Source organism: Oryzias melastigma, linkage group LG23, assembly GCF_002922805.2.
Source record: "Oryzias melastigma strain HK-1 linkage group LG23, ASM292280v2, whole genome shotgun sequence".
NCBI lineage: Eukaryota > Metazoa > Chordata > Actinopteri > Beloniformes > Adrianichthyidae > Oryzias > Oryzias melastigma.
In genome coordinates this window covers 19,768,093-19,787,749 of record NC_050534.1, presented here as the reverse complement: position 1 = coordinate 19,787,749, position 19,657 = coordinate 19,768,093, and the positions used below count along the sequence as shown (strand labels likewise).

The 19,657-nt window shown below is 39.2% G+C and overlaps 1 protein-coding gene across 3 annotated transcripts in view; it reads left to right on the top strand.

The window, feature by feature from the left end:
• Positions 1-19,657, top strand: part of plxnb2a (plexin b2a) — a 186,851-nt gene that overhangs the window by 100,317 nt on the left and 66,877 nt on the right. The window contains exon 3 of one of the 3 annotated variants that reach the window (XM_024284767.2): positions 7,379-7,453. The exons of 1 other annotated variant lie outside the window; for it this stretch is intronic. The gene's annotated coding sequence lies outside the window, so the exon portion shown is untranslated. Of the gene's footprint in view, positions 1-7,378; positions 7,469-19,657 lie in introns of all 3 variants that reach the window. One more of the 3 variants, XM_036210260.1, reaches the window with a different exon arrangement.

Here is a 19,657-nt window from a genome sequence, read left to right as displayed (position 1 = left end):
CTTGAGCTGTAAAGTTAAGTCAAAGGGGCAAAAGGACAACGTCTGAACAATCTTTTATTCTGAAAAATGATTCTGTTACATACATCGCTTAAAAGTAGTCCGGCGGCGTGCAACACGAGGAAAGTTCTATGTGGGAAAGCTTCCTTTCAATTGAATAAAGAATAAGTGCAGGGATGGAAGAACTGATGGAAATGACTTTAAAAAAACCTAAAAATAGGCTACCAGAAGTCCGACTAAAAATATGGGTTTATCGTAACAGATGATTCCCACACACCGAGCCGAGGAAGTCTTGGTGTGATTCAGATCTTACTCCAGACTTTTTCTTTCACGCTCTACTCCGATATATAAATAATTTGGTGTTGTATAAATCCAGCCAGACACGGAATTTCTCCTTTGTGATCAATTTTCAAACGGTTGGCACTTCTGTGAATTAAAAAAGACAACATCCTTCTGTCACAACCACATCAGAGTCCCTGATTGGTCAACATTGGCCCTGGTTTAACCTTCAATGGTGTTCCATCGTTCAATTTCTGCTCGTTTTCCCCAAAACGGTCTAAAATGTTTGCGTAGCGAGAGTTTGAAACATGTAAATGTGCGTTTACATAGATTTTGCATATGATTTGGCCACTAAGGGTGATCGGTGTAGACGTAGATTCAGAGATTCTTACTTTAATTTCTAACCGAAAAGACTTGAGCCTTTTTTTGCAGATAAAAAACACAGTTTGAAACCTGCACAATTATCTTACATTGTCTGTTTGTTCATTCATTTATATGTGGTTTTGCTGCTTTGTTTTTTAATTACAAACAACACTTCGTGCTGGTTCCCATTCCACCCTTTTCTAATTATTGTCTGAAGCATTTAACATGCTAACTGAAGCTTGTATAATCTGGGATATACAAGGATTTGTTTTTTAGGTTTCTTATTGACTTTTAAAAGGCCAATTTGGCAAAAGTTATTGTGAAAAAATGAATGCAGACAGTAAAGCCATTTATAAATCATATTGTTTGAGTTTGCTTCAAATATAAAGTATATATATATATTTTCCACCAAACTCTTGAACGACAGCAGACTGAACGGGTTTCATGCAGCATCTGTAACTGTACCCATCCCACATCCAACTGCACTTTAAGAAACTATCGCAGCCCTTTCATTGAATCCTGCAGCTTATTTAATAACCAAAGTAATCAAATTATGCTGCACTTGAACAGAAGCTGCAGCGAACCACATTATTGCCTGTTTCTCCATTAGGAATACGGAAAAACTCCCCATTAACATTTGATCCCTCCAGATGATTCATGAAGTTTTCTTTTTTGTAGACACCGTAAGAAAATAGATTTGATATTTTAAGGATAAATTAGAACAAACGCAGACATAAAAGGCAGGAAAGGAAGTGAAAGTTTTTTGGCTTGAAGTCAACTTCTCCGAGGCTGCCGCCGTGTTTGTGCAGCGGCAGCCTGCCATGCCTCAGCACACTAATTATGTAAATTGGTCATTAGGAGCCGTTATGAGGGCCAGGATGAAACCAGCAAACACGAGCACGTGGAGCCGACTGCTACCAGAGAAAATGGTGAAAATGAGGTCGGAGGGGCCTTTAAATCTGACCTTTGAGTGGAGAAGTTTATCAGAAATGTTTCTGGCAAATGAAGTTAAAGACGTTTTTTTGTTTTCCCGCCTGTTCAGTCGACTCTCCTTCCACGTTCTGGTGAAGGGTTTGGCGCACTGTTGCGGGTTATCCGGTCACATTCTGTGGTTTGATGAAATGTGGGGCACATTCACCCCAAACGGAGCCAAAAATAAATTAACTGCCTCCATATTTGGGAAATGAAAATGCGATCCAAGTTGGAAAATAAATGATTTTACTTTGGTGCCAAGATGAGGTTTTGTGCTGCTAAGAAACAGTTTGAAGAATTTGGCCCAGTGCAGATGAATTACACCTTTACTCTGAGGTAAAACAGCCCCTCAAGAGTAAGTTTAAGTGCTTCAATTTTTCATTTTTATTAAGGTGATGGACCGACCAATTGGGTCTGAGAAATGTCAAAGAAAAATTAAACTGTTTTTTGAAAGATGGGTTGATAAAATCGATATACGTTAAATAGATCAAATCGATCCATAAAAGTAGAAATCAATCTAACGCATAAAGCTTAAGTCTGCTAGCTTGATGCTAACGTATATTGATTTCCCATAGGACGGCTGATGCTAACGCTCAGTCAACCTAAACATACATTGTTGACTTAAGAACATCTTTATAAACTCACTGGCAGAAATGTTCCAGAATCTTTTACAGAAATATTTAATAACCATTTGTGGTCTTAATCATTGTATTTTACTCATCTTTTCTTCTTCTTCTGGAAGAAAGTGGAATGCTATAGCGTGATCGCCACCTAGTGGCCAAACTGAAACGCCCTACAGGAGAAGCAGAACAATTGTCCGTATAACACTGTATGCTAATAACTGTCATTATCATTTTACTAATACATTTTACAGTATGTGAACTGTATCCGATTAATATGAAATGTTCAGAACATATATAGATTATTAATGTATTTCTAACAAATGTGTCTAATGTGTAAACTAAAAATTGAAATAAATTGAGTGGATTGAAAGAATTAAAATTTGTAATCAAATCGATCAAAGCTCTGGTGACACGGATCAATTTAGGAAATTATTGGCCCTAATGTTAACAAATGAAACATGAGGAAAGTCTAAGATTATAATAAATGGAGTGAATTTACCTGAAAGATGCTGAAAGATCTCAAAGAAGCAAACAATCGGAAGAAAAAATTAACACGAATACTGGGGCAAGTAACATTTTTATAACTAAAAGAGGTAAAGTTGTTGCAGAAACAAACTAAATGGAGACATAGATGATGGGAAAAAGGGGAAACATGATCATAAATGTACAAAGAAAAGAAAAGCCACCAAATTAGACACTTAAGTCAAATTAAAGACCCACTCTGTATTTTTAAAATATTTCCAGTGGTCTTTAAATAGTTATTTGATTTGTAGCCAAAAATTAAAAACCTGTCCCGTTCTCTTGGACATAGGCCAAATCTAAATTCTTCCCCCTACCCCTACATTTAGCCCCTACCTCCCCGCCTTAAAAACAAGAAGTTTGGACACCACTACAATTTGGAGGGCTAGGGAGAAGCTAAAGGGGTAGGCGAAGAATTTAGATTTGGCTAGTCGTTGTTTAGTACTTCACCTCTGAGTTGTGGGTGGTTGCTTCCCAAGCTACCACCCACAAGCTACATGCCCAACCTAACATTACCGCTAAAACAAAATATCATTTCTATCCAGCCGCGTACAGTTTAGATCCAGATTCCAGCTCAGACAAAGAAAACAGACGTTCATGGATCGGTTTGTCTACTAGTGGATGCATCTGAGTATCTTCAACATCACAATTATAATCTTTTCTTATCCAGTATTTTTTCGTCTGCTCCTGATTCACAATGATTTGAATAAAAAATAGTCAGGAATACAATTTTAAGATACATTTTCTTTATAAATCTCCATCATCATCAGAGAAATGCCCCAATAACGTGTTAAAAACACGATTTTCATCACAGTGAGTCTTATAAAAACCGTTTGAGCAATCCTCTGTCGCTCTCTCAGACACTAAATCTCTTCGCTGTTGGAAAGTCCGTCCTCACAGCGAGCAGATCCTCTCCCATGTGGATCCTTAAACCTTCCTCTGGTGGGCTTTAGCTGCAGACGGGTTGTCACGATGACGAGGCCTCCACGTTAGGAGGCTCTGGGGAGTAATTAGCCCCCTGCTGATTCCTGCTCTGAAAGTCTGTCTTGATGAATGGATGTGTCAGTGATCGGTGCAGGACTGCCCCCCCCCCCCCCCCNNNGTGCGTTTGCCAGGACAAAGATATGAAGATTGTGTTGCAGGTGTACAGTTGGATAATTGATCCATAAAAAGGTTGTGAACACTCGGTCGAAGCTCACTGTAACCCAACAAAAAAATGTTGTCTTTATTTTGCTGATGCGTTTGCTGACCTTGTCTTAGTTTTTATCAAAGCAGAGAAAAAGTTACATTGCATTTTTACTTCCTTACTACAAATATAATCAGTCTTTGGTCTTAGCGTCTGAATTCTGGTGTCTAACTGAAGAGTTACGATGTGTTTTAGGACACATTTTCTGCCCTTGGTCTGTAGAGGTTGGGGCTCAGACACTGAATTGATGCTGTCACAGGATCAACAGTGTAATGAGTGAATATGATCACACTCAGCAGTCAGGACTGACCTGTACAAGAGCACGATTGTTTGTCCAACCTCACTGCTGTTCCCACAACAGTCAATGGGTGGCAGTATGTAACTTTCTGTTAGTTTATGAAAGAAAAGGGTTTAAATAGGTCAAAAAAAATATTTTATAATGTCAAACTCAATCACACAAGGGACCAAAATCCAAAACAAACCTTAGGTCGCAATAGGATAAACATTTATTGACAACTCTGAGTTTTAGCTTTTTGGCTAATTTGGAGTTTAGCTCACATTTAAGCACCACACTAAATATGTTTTCAAAATTGGCATGTATTAGGGATTTTTAACCCTATATAACCATTTGAATCATATTTGATGTATATCATTTTGAGACCTCTATCTCATTAACATTATAAAAACTTTCCTTAAAACCCCACTGTATACGACTAAGTCTATGCTTTCTGTCTTGTAGTGCATCATCATGCCACTAGGGACAGTAGAAGGACTTTTCCAGCTCATTTCAAAATGGCTGCCCCCATGACTTCTCAACACTAATTTCGGCGGGAAAATGTTTAGCTAATTTTCTCAACTTTAGGTTGAGTTTAGCTAACCTCTTGTTATTCTTTTTTAAATAACTACTTGCTGTATTGAAAAAATGCTAATTATGTTGATAATTAATTATTTATAATACAGTTCCACCAAGTTAAAAATGCGTAGATCAAATTTGAGACAATGGACAAATAAGGGGCTTTTTTTAGTTCTTTAATGAAATTTCCAATCTTTTAGCAAATTTAACATTTTGATAATAGCTTTTGCATTTTCAGGAATTAAAGTAAATTCAACAAAAAGCTTCAGCATCTTCAGCGACTACTTTCAGCAAAAAGTATTCACACTAACATTATCGCAGGTGATGCAACATTTGTAGTTATTTTAATTTTAAGTTAGCATATAGCTTAACGCTCAAAGCTTAAAGTCAATGATGGTTAAGATGTGTGTTTTTTATACCTCCCACTCTTCATCATCTCGTCTTCAGTATCTGTCTCCGTCACCCGTCGTCTTTCTGGTATTTTTCATAGCCGTCTCTGCTGTCAGGTGAGATCAGACACTGTTGTCGGATCAGCCGGTCGCACTGCGTGTGTCTGTCGAGCTGTCGGCTGTCTGTCATCGTTCTCCACCACGTCTTCCTCTCTAGAGCTCAGTGACAAACGCACAAACAGATATGATGTTTCAGCGTCAACAGGTACCAGAAAACAAACACACAACACTATAAAGCGCAGAATAAAGGACGACAAAAGAAGCTCAGGCTCAGCCAACGACCTCTGACCTGTCAGAAGCAGTTTCCTCTCAGCTCAGAACAGCCTGCAGAGTTCATAACCTCCATAGTTCTGCTTCATTTAAACCACGTTTCCTGTTTAGACATGTCAGATCGAGAGATGCATGTTGTTTATTTTTTTGTCCGTAAAGCAGAAGTCTCATCTCAAGTTGGAGCTCGTACAGGAAACTAAAACTAATTTGAAGCTCAAAGATATCATCTCTGATTTGATGTGACGAAGCACAGTTTGTGGCTGTGCTCCATACATTTAAACTCTGTTCTTCCCACAGCCCCTTGACCCACCTCCTCAGAAGTTTGTAAGAGAAAATTCCCTTTTTTGCCAGGAAAATGAGGCAACATTGGATCAAGTTATTACCCAAGTTTAAGTCTTTTCTGTCAAAAAGCTCTTTACTGGTCGATTTAACGATTGTCTTTTGTTTTTCTGACTTTTACTGAATGTATTTTACATCAGAAGATTTTAATGAAATGAAAAGATCGAAGAAAAATGCAATAAAACTCCTGTTCTTCTGCAGCTTTTGAGACACAAAGACCAATAAATCAATCTGCATCTGTTTTATTTCACGCTTTCTTCTATTATTACAGTTCTAAAATGAGCTATTCTGAGTCATTTAAGGTTGACAAAAACATCACAATTACACTAAAACAAAATTTATGATGCTTATTATTATTGGTTCTTTGCAACATTGAACACAGTTGCAATAATTAGTACAAAGAAAGTTAATTTTATTGAAGTCTTTGACTTTCATCTACTGTGGTTCTCATAGGCTAATATAAAGTTTGGTTAATATTTCAGCAACAGGCTAACCTTTGACTAATTTAGTTTACTGAGGTTTTGGGGCTAATTTGGAGTTTAGGTCATTTTTAAGCAAAACACCAAATGTTTTTTTTTTTTCAAAACTGGTATGTATTAGTGATTTTTAAGCAATTTTACTGCAATTTGTTTCAGAAATTTAGTTCAGCTTCAGCACTCTGTCATATTTCTTTAACTACATTTCCAATCTTTTAGCAAATTTAAGATTTAACAAACAGCTTTTGCATTTTCAGTAAATCCCTTCAGTAATTAAAGTAAATTTTGTCACAGTTTTCTGCAAAAAGCTTCAGCATCTTCATTGAATACTTTGACCAAAAAGCATTCACACTAGCATTATCGCAGGTCATGCAACCTTTATAGTTCCTTTTTCCTCCTCTATGTTAAATCGTCCCCTCCTCCCTCGAACAGACGTGTCCTTCCCGCTCTTATCCCGCTCCATCTCCAGCCTTTCCTCAGCTGATGTAACCTGAGATGAGGAAGAGGAGGGAGAGGAGGGTTCAGGGCGATAATGAAAGGCTGAGGGACTGAGAGAAAGGGCAGAACTGCTAAGACATGGAGCGAATAAGTGCGAAGTCTGACAGTCGGCGAAGAAGATGAGAGTACGAAAAGGAAGAATGAGGTTACAAGGTAATAAGAAGGTGAAGAAGAGACGGGTGATGGAAAGTAAATTAAATGAAAAGACTCTTGGGAGCTAAGATGAAACCGGCGTTGGGGGCTGCTCCTGTACTTTTATTAAAAATCACACGTGGAGTCCACCTCTGATACGAGGAACGATGCCGTTGGATTGGGAGTTTATTGGTAAATCAGTCGGGTTTGTGGTTTTATCAGCTCCATCACTTCGTAGTTTCACATCTGGTGGAAGGCTGGATCCTTCGCTGAATGCAGCTTTTTCTCGTCAAAATCTCAGAAAAATAGATATTTTTCTGAAAGTTTTTAAGCCTTTCTTCTTCCAGATGCATGAAGTTTCTTCTGAAACCTTTAGTTTTAGTAAGGATTTTGGTTTAAATTTTGAAATGCTTCTTTTTCAGGAGGGTTAGCACTTCCTGCGGAGGCTGGTTTGGAAGCAGAAGGAACTGGAGCCGGGTCAGTTCATCGACTAACCAGTAGGTGGCTCAGAAGTCTGTACCCATTCACTTCAATATCGAACTTTACAAAATAAATAAACAAACAACTCCATGTTTATGAATATTTAGGTTCTTATTTTTATTCAAGTTTGACTAAATCAGCTGCTAGAAGCAAAACTATTGGCACTGGGCTGTAAAACTGCTGTTTTTTCCGTTATATGTCTGATATAAAAACCCAAACAAGTCTCCTTTAAACGTTGATCACACTCAGATTATAAAAACCTTTTATCCAACAGGAATGTCGGATGGTAGAGCAACTTTTCAGTATATTAGCTGCACAAAAACAAGCATTTATGAAGTTTTGTGGAGGAGTTTTAGTGTGAAAGTTCTTCAAGTTCAAGAGGTTTTTTAGTATTTATTGTAGAAGAGTTTGTGATTTGTTTCTTCAAACTTCAAAAGGGTTGAGTTTGTAGAATAATAGAGTAGACGAGGAAGAATTGAGACGAGGTGGCAGGTGTCTTTGATCCTCACAAGTAGTCTGTGTAAAATGACATCGGCTCGATCGTCGGAATCGTTTAATTGTGACAAACTTCCATGAATCATCTGAACCACGGCTTCAGGGAGCAGCATCTTCATCATCAGAAGTCTGAGCTTCATCTCTGACAACATTAAACTTGGATTATGAAGTGAAGGAGACACAAGGAGCTGCAGGGAGTTTTAATAAAAACTTTGCCTTCATTTCCCCCTGAACTTGGCAGGCGACAGCCGCCACATACGACTCTCTAAAGCAGATCATTACTGCGCTCTGGTATCCAAGTATCGCTCCAATATGCACCGTTACATAACATCTCAGTAAGTCGGGATGAAGCTGCTAGACAGCTGCTCTCTTTATCCGTCCTGATGCTGCGGATCTCCATATCTCAGCTCTTTAACTAGGACTTTTCGGGTGAAATAACAAACGCAGAACAAGATAATTTAGGGCTTACTGTTCGTGTGGAAATAGGATCTCCTGAAATGAAACTTTCTCCGCCGCAGGAAAGGAGATTGTGTTTTAAAGTGAAGGTGATTCAAGGATATTCAACTCGAAAGCGCCACAAAGTCGAGGCCCGGGGGCCGATTCCGGCCCTCGGGGGGGTATTATCCGGCCCTCCAGACCGTTTTATTTTATTGTTATTAATGACCCGATGTTATCTTGAGCTCAATATTAAATTGTATAATTTTGACTAAATTGAAAGTTCAGGCCCTGCGACAGACTGGACACCTGTCCAGGTTGATCCCCGCCTTCGTCCATCGGTAGCCAGGTTAGGCTCCAGCATCCCCACAACCCGAAAGGGACAAAGAGCCAAGAAGATGAATGAATGAATGAATATATTTAAAGTTAGAAGAAGGTTTAGGTTGATTTATTCTGGAATAATATTCCTGCCTTTTTATTATTCATAATTATGTTAAAAGTTACGGTTTTAAAGTTTTAAAAATTGGCATTCTGCTGGATTTATTTTGGTATTTACTAAGATTTTTTAGGCTATTTTGGAGTTTAGCTAATATTTCAGCTACATGCTAACTGTTTTAGCTAATTTAGGCTTTTTTGTTTTCTTTTTTTTAGCTATTTTGAATTAATTTTTTTCTACATGCTAGCTGTTTTGGCTAATTTTGACTTTTTCTTTCGTTTTTTTAAATCCATTTTGGAGTTTAGCTAATATTTAGGGTACATTTTTGCAGTTTTGGTTAATTTATACTTTATTCAGTTTTTCAGGCTATTTTGGAGTTTAGCTAAAATTTCAGCTACATGCTTGCAGTTTTGGCTAATTTAGGCTTTTTTTGTTGTTGTTTTTTAGGCTATTTAGAAGTCTAGCTATTTTTTCAGCTGTATGCTAGCTGTTTTGGCTCACTTATTCTTTTTTTTTTTAGTTTTTTTAGGCTAATTTGGTATTTAGCTAATGTTTTAGATAGCTATCAGCTTCAGCATTTTCAGTTATTATCTTCAGTGATTCTCCTATAATCATCAGCAGCCAAATTCAGCTTACAGCATTCACACTAGCATTATCACAGGTAATGCTATATATTTTTAAAGTTTAAAAATGTAGTTTTAGAGTTTTCAATAAATCTTTATCCTGTTCAATCTAAAGTGTGTTTTAGATTTTGACCCCTTGTGTGATTGAGTTTGACACCCCTCCCTTAAATCGATGTCCCTCATGGGTGCATGTGAACTGAAGTCGGTCCTCCAACGGTGTGAGCGACTCGGTGGTGGAGTGTCCACCTTGAGACTGGTAGGTTGTGGGTTCAAAACCATAGCAAAGACTCTAAAATCCCTCCCTGCTCGACTCTCAGCTTTAGTTGAGTCCATTTTGGTTGGACTGAGGGGATCAAACATACAAATTATCTGGTTGTAAAAGGTATTACCTTGTTTCTCCAAACCCAGCAGTCAATAAAGTTCCATTTGCATCAGTCGAGGTGCCACCATGACCCAGTTCGGACCGACTGTGTGTGATCTAAAGATCACTGTGAACTTTTCAACTGCTCTCTGGAGTGTTGACGAACCCACAGGAGGGGGAGGAGAAAAGGGGAGATTGGTCTCTTTCTCTGGCCTTTATCTGATCCATCGTCTCCAGGTGGAACAGGAGCCATTTCTCTCTCCCGCTCTCACACGGCACCGGGTCCAAATCCAATTATGGGAGGATGCTGGCGGAAAAATGACTCTGCTGTCGCTTTCCCTCATTGGTCACACTTTGGACTTTTATTTAACCCCTTTCAGACAAATGTTCGGTGTCGTTTCTGTGTCAGTACCTCGGCCAAGTCATTTCTACGCACCGTTCTCTTCAAAGGTTTGAAAGCCCATCAGCATATATCAAAGGATCAACTATTCCAGGACGAAACATCAGTGTCATCGCAGCCACAAAGGGAAAGAATGCAATGGTATTCCTACAGATTTGCATTTAAGAGACTCAAATTAAGATTTTTTTAAGGTTTTTATGGAAGTGATTTATTTGAAATATTACCACAATGATCCATATTATTGAGTTTTGCATCACATTTTTTTTTAACAAACTTTATTTATGAAATACAGAATACTGTACATCAGTTTTTCCCCAAAACGCCAGGGGGATACATTAGACAGAAATAAGTCAATACTAAATTATTCTAAATTATTTAATCATAAATTGTCAGTTTTGTAATTTCTTTAGTGAACTTGTATCATTTCTTGTCCGTTTTTAATCCGTCAATCATTTATAAATGTAACTGTTTTGTGGTTTTTGGTGGTTAAAGTCTGAACTCTCAGGTGGTTGGACGTCTCTCCGTGTTCTCTCCGGGTCGGATGTTTGCTCTCCATCTGTAGGTTTGATCCCGCTCCGGCGTCTCTGGCGGATAAGGATCTCGGCGTGTTTGCTCAGCGCCGCGCGCTTCATTAAAGTCACGATTCTGCTGGCGTTTTCCTGCAGGCCTCCGCGCTTCCTGCAGCGCTTTATCTCAGCATCAAACCCGCCGGCTATAATAGCTCTGGACAAACCGGGCCGGGACCCAGTCAAAACAATCCTACTGTACATGCGCGCGTGCACGTGCGCGTCCACGGTGACCTTGTTTCCCCTCACGCTGCTTCTTTTTGTGGGAGCTTTAATTCCACGTCTGCAGCCTCACCTTGTCGTCTTATCTGACCTTTTCTATCTCTCGTGCGCACAGGCGTGCACGTATGTGCACACAGAGTCTCATTCACACCCGTGCTGCGGTGTAATCAGCTCTTCATATTGTAACAAGAGATTAGCGCTGCTCAGCTAAAATCACAATCTGGGCTGTCAGATAGCGGAGCGAGGACGAGGCGGATGAAACTCACACGTGCACACACACACGTGCACACCCCCCACTGTAATTCAGAAAAAGGTCTACCTGCTTCTGCTGTCATGAACCCCTTCATAATAGGTGTCTGTGCTTCTATTATCAGGGTTTGCAGCAGCGTTTGGCGCCGGCAGCTGCTGTGTGACCTGCTGGGGGTGTGAGAATCAGAAGACCTTTAACCCCCCCACTCTGAGCGCCACTAAACATCCAGACTGTAAAAGTCTCTCCCGCTCCGGGACTCCGCGTATTCCCGTTTTAGTGGGCTGGAATCGTGACGGCACAGACTGCAGCAGCAGAGCGTGGAGTCCAGGTCTAACTCCGCATCAGTGATTCCTGCAGCTTCTATCTGTGGGATCTTGAAAAACAAAACCTCCAACAGCTCGACGATTCAGTGAAATCAGACACATCCTGTAGTTGTTAGGTCCAAGGTACTTTTGGGGACATTTTAGGAGGAGGCACACCAGAAGACACCAGGGTGAAGCCCAAAAGTTTGCAGCTAACGCTGACCCCGTGTCTGACCATCAGATTCGTCTGAACATGAGAGCTTTAACTTTACATTTGACTGAACAGAAGCATCAACCTTCCATCTGAGTCACCTCAATGTAAACCAGCGGCGTGTCTTCTACAACCCGTAGTAACATTAACGGTAGCAATACGACAAAATTGTCCAATTTCTAACTTGAACCAAACTTTATTATTCTAATGCAGTTATTTTATTATTACTGTAGATGTTGGATCTGACTAGTGCTGCTACGATTATTTTAATAGTCGACTAATCACTGATTATTTTTTCAGATTAGTCGACTAATCGGGTCATGAACAAACTGGATGTAAAGCACACATCTTAACCATCATTAGCTTTAAACTAACTAAAAACTAGATATGTAGCATTACCTGCAATAATGCTAGTGTGAATGCTGTAAGCTGGATTTAGCCAGTAAAGATGCTAGTGCTGATAGCTGAAAATGCTAAAGTTGATAGCTGAAATCACTGATAGCCAACTAAAATATTAGTTGAATACCAAACTAGCCTAAAAACTGAAAAAAATTAAGTTAGCCAAAATAGCTAGCATGCAGCTGAAATATTAGCGAAACTCCAAAACAGCCATTTAACAAAAACAAAAAACCTAAATTAGCCAAAATAGTTAGTGGCCATTACGCAGCTTTTCCTGGCGATTATTGACCCTTTTGTCTTGCCATACAATTTGTGCTTAATTTTGCTGTTTTTTTTTTTGACAGTTTGAGGGCTCTACTCACAATACGCACGGTCATTGATCACGTGTTCCCAGCTAAACCTGATCGAACTTCGACCAATCAGGGACTGTTTCGGTAGTAGGGCTGGATTAATACAATTGATTGATCTAAAGTCCGCTAGCTTGATGCTAACACATAATGGGATTTCCCATAGGACGGCTAATGCTAACCCCCTTTATAAACTCACAGGCAGACTTTTTCCAAACTCTATAAGATAATATTTTTAAAGTAACAGTTTGTGGTCTAAAACAGTTTTCTCATTCTTTCTTCTTCTTCTTCTTCTGATATAAGATGCACGATCGCCACCTAGTGGCCAAACTAAAACGCCCTCCAGGTGTGATTTTGGTCCAGTAATTGAGCCTAACATGAGCAGCATGTGGCAAACAAGCGAAGGCAGAAGTCGCTCTGCTTCTGATGCTTTAAACGTTTGATTGTGTGTCTGAGCTGAACATAAAAACAGGTTTCAAACAAACGTTTGGGAAGAGAAAGCTCCCCATCAGAGACGCTGGCAGAGCGCCACTCTGCTGCTAATAACCTTTTCAATTCAAGCTGCATATCAATAATTGGGATTTGTGGGCTAAAGCCTCATAAACCGGCGTGTCCAGGTGTGTGTGGCGCCGTCACGCTCACTAATCCTTTGGGGTTCTCTGCCGTTTCTGCAGCAGTTTTTGTCTGTGGAAGCCGACTGAAAGAAAGTTCTCTGATGTGCAGCACTGATCAATATTCTGTTTTTTTCTCCCCTCTTGATGAGTTTGCAGGAGATGGGAGTATTTCATCAAGCAGCTGTAAGCCTCTCCTTGTTCCTCGTTATCAGACGCTTGAATATGAAACATCTGTGTTCTCCTGTGATGTTTGCTGCTGGGGAGGGAATCCAGGCTCCAAAGATAGATGCAGGGAGTCAGCCGGAAAACAAAATGCGATCAGCAGTTTGGAGTCGAGCATAAAGGCCGCTTTGATGGGCTCGCCGCTTTACGACGAAGAAGCTGCACCTCAGCGAAGCCTCCCTGCAGTCGTTTCTGCTGCAGCTCATGCAGGAAAACTTTATTTAAAAGGTCCCAAACAACAAAGTAAAAAAGATTCTCAAATTGTATAAAATTGTCTGATTTATAAGAACATTTAACGCTAATAATGAATAGACATAAACTTTAAAGCCAAATGTTTTAATTCATGATTCCATTAATTTTCCTATGTAATTTGATTTTTTTTTTTTTTTACATTTTTTGTCAATTTTTTATGCAAAACCAGTTTAGTTTTTCAAAATCAGTTTTTTACAAAATTACAGATTTAAACTAAACAAATGGGGATTTAAAAAAAATCCAATTATTAATTTTCTCATTACAAACTCACAAAAAAAAAGATTTTAGCATAAAATAAGTAAAAATATTTTTCAAATGGCTTCAAAACAAAGAACTTATTTTCATCTACATCTGTGAACACCGCAACTTTTTCCAGCCTCACTGGACGTTTTTGATTGATTGATCTTGGGATCTTGAACATACTGTAACTTTTTAGCCGCTAACACGATAATCCCAGTAGATTGTGAAGGACAAAAGCGGCGAGCCGCCGCTTTTGTCCTTCACAATCTACTGGAATTATCGTGTTGGCGTTTAAAAAGTTAAAGGAAATCAAATGATATAAACGCTGGAGCTCCGTTATTAAAGGATTAATTGAAGGCTAGCTCTGAAGCTACGATCACGCCGCCATTATTCCCAATGGAAATGCGTTCAAATCTCGTGTTCGTCCATCACATTTTTAATACACATACAAAACGCATCCATTGAACATGTTGAAATTTGAATTATTTGGGCTGAAATTCCCTTTTCTCAGCTTCAGAATCCACTGGAATTGCATTAATTAGGTATTTTGTTGTTTTCTTTTTACCTGCAGAGAAGGTCATTGAGGTTCTTTGACGTTGCGCTCGTCTGCAGATGTGAAACATGCGTGTGCACATCCGTGTTCTCTATGTAGAAAAGTGTGTTTTTGAATTAAGGCAACAGCAGAAAATCATTCAGGACTTGTTGGATATGGATTTAAATGAGCAGCTGTGTGTTTGTGTGGCTTCCAGCAGCTTTCAGCCTATGAGGGGGGGCCTCTATGTGTTTTAATCAGCAGAGGAAGAAGGAGGGCGCGCTCTCTTTCTTTGGCTCCATAATGAGGCTTTTTGCTGTAAATCCTTTAATCTGAGCAGGAATGAAGGCTATATCTGTCTTCTGGATGGAGAGAACAATCTTCCATTCTCCGTCTTTTACTACTTACACATATTTTTATTAGGAGTCACACAAACCCACATCAGAAAGAGAACTGTGTTTTGTTCTTTTGTGTGTGCAGATTCTTAAAGTTTAGTGGAGGTGGACAAAAACGTCTAAAAAAAAAATATCAGAAACACAAATGACAGCATCTGTTCACAGCCCTAATTGTTTCTGATACGACTCTGCAGGAAAGAGCAGCTTTTAATAAAGTTCTAACTTTTATTCTGCTGAACTTTGGTGATCTTCATCCCTTCTTCTCTCAACTCTGCCAGGATTCTTCCAGAAAAATCCCATTTTTCTCCTGATTTCATCTTTCTTGAAAACATTTTCCCACACTCCACTTTCACAGTAAGCTTCCCTCAGAGCTGATTAACCCGATTAGAAGCTGATTTTTAATCCAATTGTTAAATACCTTGTGGTTTTTACTGAAAGATTAGCTAAAGTGGTTTTAAATTTCCATTCAGGAAGTTGGGTAAGTCTATAAAGTCTTCAATCACATGGTAATTATCACTGTTTGGGATAAACCTCTGCACAGATTGGTGCAGGTTGATTGAAAAAAATGAATTAAGTGGAAGGAAACTGTTGGAGAAATTTAAACATAAAATAAACACATTAATAGTCATACTAGAATGAGGCTCAAATAAATGGTAGAGTTTAAACTGAAATATATCAATAATCTGTTATAGCATTAATACTGATGTGTTTTTGGAGTTAAAGAGTTTGCAGATGATACTGTAGTTTATTCTCGTCTGTCTGCAATGACTGTTCCAACAAAATTTGTGTTTTTTTTATTTTTATGGAAAACTGAACAGTTGTGGTGACACTTCACATTCTACATCTATTCCATCCATTTTCCAAACACGCTGTGGGGGTTGCTGGGGCCTATCCCAGCTGAATGTAAGGTTCACTCGGAACGTGTCGCCGCCAGTCTGTCTCAGGGCCTCACATTTACAACTGAGGGACAACTTGGAATCAATAAACCTATGAGGCATGTTTATGGACCTGTAAGTAGAGTTCCCAGAGAAAACCCACAATGCACTGGGACCTGTGAGGCAAGGACCTTCTTGCCTCACAGCGAGAGCACTATGTGCAGCCTGTTACATTTAATCCAAAACCCCATTTTTAGATACCAAAGGAGGTAGAAATAGTTTGAAAAAAACAACAATTTGACTTTGAGATGGAAGTGCATGAAAACATTTGACAAAAGCAGCTAGCCATATAACAATTAGGAGCTATTGAGCAATTACTCCACATAACAACTGTTAAACACTTATTGTCAGGTTTGAAAGTTTTTTTTTTATTCTTTGGTTAAATTTAATGTGAAAATCATTTTTCACACAATTATAACAAAATAAAAGCCCAACTAAGTGAATTGTTTTCAAGGTTGGAAGAATTTCTGCGCCACCAAGCGAAGATTTTGAGCCCCGCCACATTCACAAATACTCACCATATTTTGCACACATCTAGTACCCAGCAACATTTTTGCATAGTCGATTACCCCCAACCTCACCCAAACCCCAGGACGATGACATGGCGAGTAAAAACCATTAAAAAAAAAAAGAAAACGAATGGGCCGAAAATAGCTTATGGAGCCAAATAAAATTCTTTGTCTTCAAAATGCACAAACTTAAACACACACCTGTCGGAGATGTCCAAAACAACGTTTGTAATGATTATTGGTTGGCCACACGACCCATGGCTTGGCGGCCAAAGTTTGAGATTTGCAGATTTTCTTGTTTTTCCACAATATGGGAAACAACACTTTTGTTTGTGCAATTTCCATGGAATTCCACCAACATGCCGCCAGCTTCAGTCTGCAACCAGCAGAGAAGTTTCATTGACCTTTGACCTTGGAGAGAAAAAATAAATCTCTAAAAGTAAAGAAATGTTTGTATTTTTAAAAGTACAGAGCTGAAGGAAGAGGTTTTTCTCGAAGAAGAAGTGTTAAAGATTGGATTAACTCACCTGGTTCAGGTAACCAGCTGAGGACACTTGTCAAAAACTGGTAGGACGGCGACTCTTGAAGGCTTGGATTAGAGAAGTCATCCAGAACCACCAGCGTTTCAGTAAAAAATAATATTTTAATAAATTATTATGCTAAGAGGGGAATGTTGCATTGACGTGAACTCACTATATTTTTGAGTGTTTTTCTTGCTCTTCAATACAAAAAAAAAAGATTGACATTTTGAAATATTGAGCAAAGAAAAGCCAAAACAACAGTGACACAAACTTCATTTTTGTTTTGCTCTGTTGTGAAAGATTTCATCAGAAATCTGTTTTTTCGGGGAGTCACCTCTACGCGGCGGCGCCTCCGTTCAGCTGCGATCAATCACTCCATCCTTAACTCTTTACAAACGGTGGCAGGACACCTGACGGCCTTTTGATCAGAGCTTTATCTTCTCATGTAAAGCCTGCTTCTAAACATCACCACAGCGTCAGGACGGAGATCTGCGGCGCAGTCTGCAGAGATCTTCAATCGCCACATCTTAAGGACTGAAAAATGAGTTGCTGAGAAGCGTCGGGCGCTCTGACAGATACTCTCATGTGAGCCGAGTGCAGCGCTGCGCCGAACAGGCCGCCGTCAGCAGTGATGTACAACACCGACATCCATTACCCGCCCTGCAGGGACCCGCGGCAGCTCCGAGCGTTTCCCGACTTCAGAAGGAACCGGGTCGTAATTAAAGCGCCGTGTTGCAGACAAACACACCAGGACACACCTGCTTTCATCGGCGTGTCACCAGGAGGATCATGGGAGCTCGTGTTGATCTCGCAGTCGGTTCAGTTTGCAAAGCGCAGAACATACCAGCATGCATGTGAGAGGGATCACGCTTTCACTCTTCAGCCCAGCAGAAGGATGGCGACTCGTATTTATTTAAGGGGATTGATTTCCCTCCTTCCAGGCGGTTCATCTTCTTCATCCAGCTTGAATACATTTGCACCGATTGGAGACGTTCTTTAACGTCGGTGATTCATCACGCTGCATTGTTTCAACCTCCTTGAGCTTTGGTTGTCCTCCAACGTCACGAAAAACTGGGTGGTTCATTAGATCCAGAAGTTATCGGTGAAAAACAAAAAGTAGGATTATAGATGTTTTAAGGCCGTAATACCCCTTTTTAACCAATTTACTCCGACATACATTCATATTTTCACACTTTTCCCTCTTGTTTAACCCTCAACCAGATGACTCCACTCTTGTATTGATGTGGGACCCCTCCCATGACGAAGTTGGACAGGATTTTGTCTTAAAAAAACCTTAAAGAAAAATGTTCAGCGCTCTATCTTGCAGGGTCCAAATGACCCCGCTTTACTTTTAACGTGAACATGCACAAGGGTTAAACTCAAGTTCAGATCTTCATAGAAAAATTGGGCCAAATCTGAATTCTTCTTCTACCACCATGTCTTCAATAATAGCCAGTCAGCTAGCTTAGCGCGGAGCTGCTAGCGCTCAGAAATACATAACATCATCGGTTTTATAACTTTAAAAAAAAATGTTAAAGCAAAAAGTCATTACTTACGTTTAATTGTAAATTGACTAATTTAGGCCTTTTTAGTTTTTTAGGCTATTTTGGAGTTTAGCTAACATTTCAGCAGCATGCTACCTGTTTTAGCTTACTTAGGCTTTTTTCAGTTTTTAAGGCTAATTTTGCATTTAACAAATATTTCAGCTGTCTATCAGCTTCAGCATTTTCAGCAGCCAAATTCAGCATTTTTAGCTATTAACTTCAGCATTTTTAGGCCATTGATTTCAGCATCTTCAGCTATCGGCTTCAGCATTTTTAGCTACAGCTTCAGTGATTTCAGCTATCAGCACTAGCATCTTCAGCGACCAAATTCAGCTTATAACATTCACACTAGCATTATCACAGGTAATGCTATGTATGTAGTTTTTAGTTGGATTAAAGCTAATGATGGTTAAGATGCTTTACATCTACTCAGCTCATGACCCAATTAGTCGACTAATCTGAAAAAATAATCGATGATTAGTCGACTATTAAAATAATCGTTTGTGGCACTACTACTGTCTTTTATTCTTTTCTTTCTTCTAAGGCTCCTTAGTTTGGTTTAAACATACATTCCAACATCCTAAAAATAAATCCACAAAGAAGGTCAAGTCCAAAAGAAAAGTGGAATTTTCTCAACAAAACTTCGATACTTTGATACTAGCGGTTTCCATCCTGAATATGAACTTCCTGGTTGTAGTAAAACCAGTCCGGTTGATATTTCAGACAAACTGCATGTTGTGGTACCAAAATGCCCATAAACGTAGCTTAGTATCTTAGATACTTCTCTCTGAAAACACGTATGCCACGAGGAAAAAATAAAATCCAAAATGGAGGCCATTTTTAAAGATGGCGGCCATTTTTAAAGATGGCGGCCACACACTCTATTATTACAAAGCAATTTAATTTCTATTTGCTCCAGTATGAACAAATATGGGTTGTAAATGCACAGAATATAGTATTTAACTTGACACACCTACAGAAAATACTTAGACATAAATTATATACATTTTAAAATCTTGAGTTTTCTCTGGCTTTTCTGAAAGGTACATCTACATCAGTGCATGTACCACCAAATCCAGGATTGAGAACTCCCTACTGGGTTTTTCTTTATTTTCTACTTTTTTGTGAATTTTTTAATTGCCAATTATTTATGTATGTATATATTTTTTCCTCAGAGTCCTACATACACAGCTGGACCATTAACCAACGTCAGGCTACCAAACCTCAAAGAGATTTTTTACGCCTGAAATTCAGATCTTTGTTTTTCCCTTTGAGTTTCTGATTGACGTCTGTACCGTAGAGTCAAAGCAGAAGCTTTTCCATGAATAATTCATAGAACAAGACTTGAACTTAAACGTTCCATCCCTGAGCCGTCACATTCTAACTGGAATCCATTATCATGAGGGGATA